The 945-nt window shown below is 31.9% G+C and overlaps 1 pseudogene; it reads left to right on the plus strand.

Annotated features, from left to right (window-relative positions):
- The first annotated feature begins 613 nt into the window (after positions 1-613).
- Positions 614-690, plus strand: LOC112312021 (U4 spliceosomal RNA; annotated as a pseudogene).
- The last annotated feature ends 255 nt before the right edge of the window (positions 691-945 follow it).

Raw genomic sequence — 945 nt, forward strand, 5'->3', positions numbered from 1 at the left:
ATCATGAAGAATGTATATGTACTGTAGAAAATATGAAAGTTACCCACAATTCCATCATCTCAGAGCAACCACTATTTCTAGTTTACTGTATTACCTTCTCTTTTGCTATTCCATATATATAAATTTTATACAGTAACTAAAACATAATGTATATTTAGTTCTGTTGAGACACTATTTTCTATTTGTTATGAGTTCTCTTGTACAAACCAAAAGCACTTTTAGAGAAGAAAATTAATTTTTGCATAGCTTTAAAAAATATTTTTCTCGTATTACCTAGAACCAATACCTTTATAATTATGATGAGGACAAATGTTTTACACTAGCCAATAAGGAAGCATGCTAGAATTAATGCAGGTCATTCATGGCATGCTAGGGACAACCAGCATACAGATATAAATGGGAAATTTCAAGTTCAATGAGCAAGTTGCTGTTAATCAGCTACTAACCTCCATTCTGAATTTTTTAGTTTCTTAAGAATGTTTATTAATTAACCTATATTTTTTCTCTTCCACATATTCTTTCATTTTCTTAGCTTTATTTTTAATCTTTCTTATGGTGTTCTAGGCCTTGTGCTATGTGCTGGCAATGCAGAGAAACATGTGATACAAACCCAAGCTTTGCACAGTAGCAGTATCATAGCCAATGAGGTTTATCCAAGGCATGATTATTGCTAATTGAAAAACTTTCATGTAGGCACAATATTAAAAATGGCAATAAATAAGTACCTATCTATAATAACCTTAAATGTAAATGGATTAGATGCTCCAATCAAAATAGAGTAGCTGAATGGATAAGAAAGCAAGACCCATATATATGCCATCTACAAGAGACCCACCTCAGAACAAAAGATTTCCACAGGCTGAGAGTAAAGGGATGGAGAAAAATATTCCACACAAATGGAAATGAAGAAAAGTAGGGGTAGCAATACTTATATCTGACAAAATA

The sequence above is a fragment of the Desmodus rotundus genome, chromosome 7 (genome assembly GCF_022682495.2).
Source record: "Desmodus rotundus isolate HL8 chromosome 7, HLdesRot8A.1, whole genome shotgun sequence".
NCBI lineage: Eukaryota > Metazoa > Chordata > Mammalia > Chiroptera > Phyllostomidae > Desmodus > Desmodus rotundus.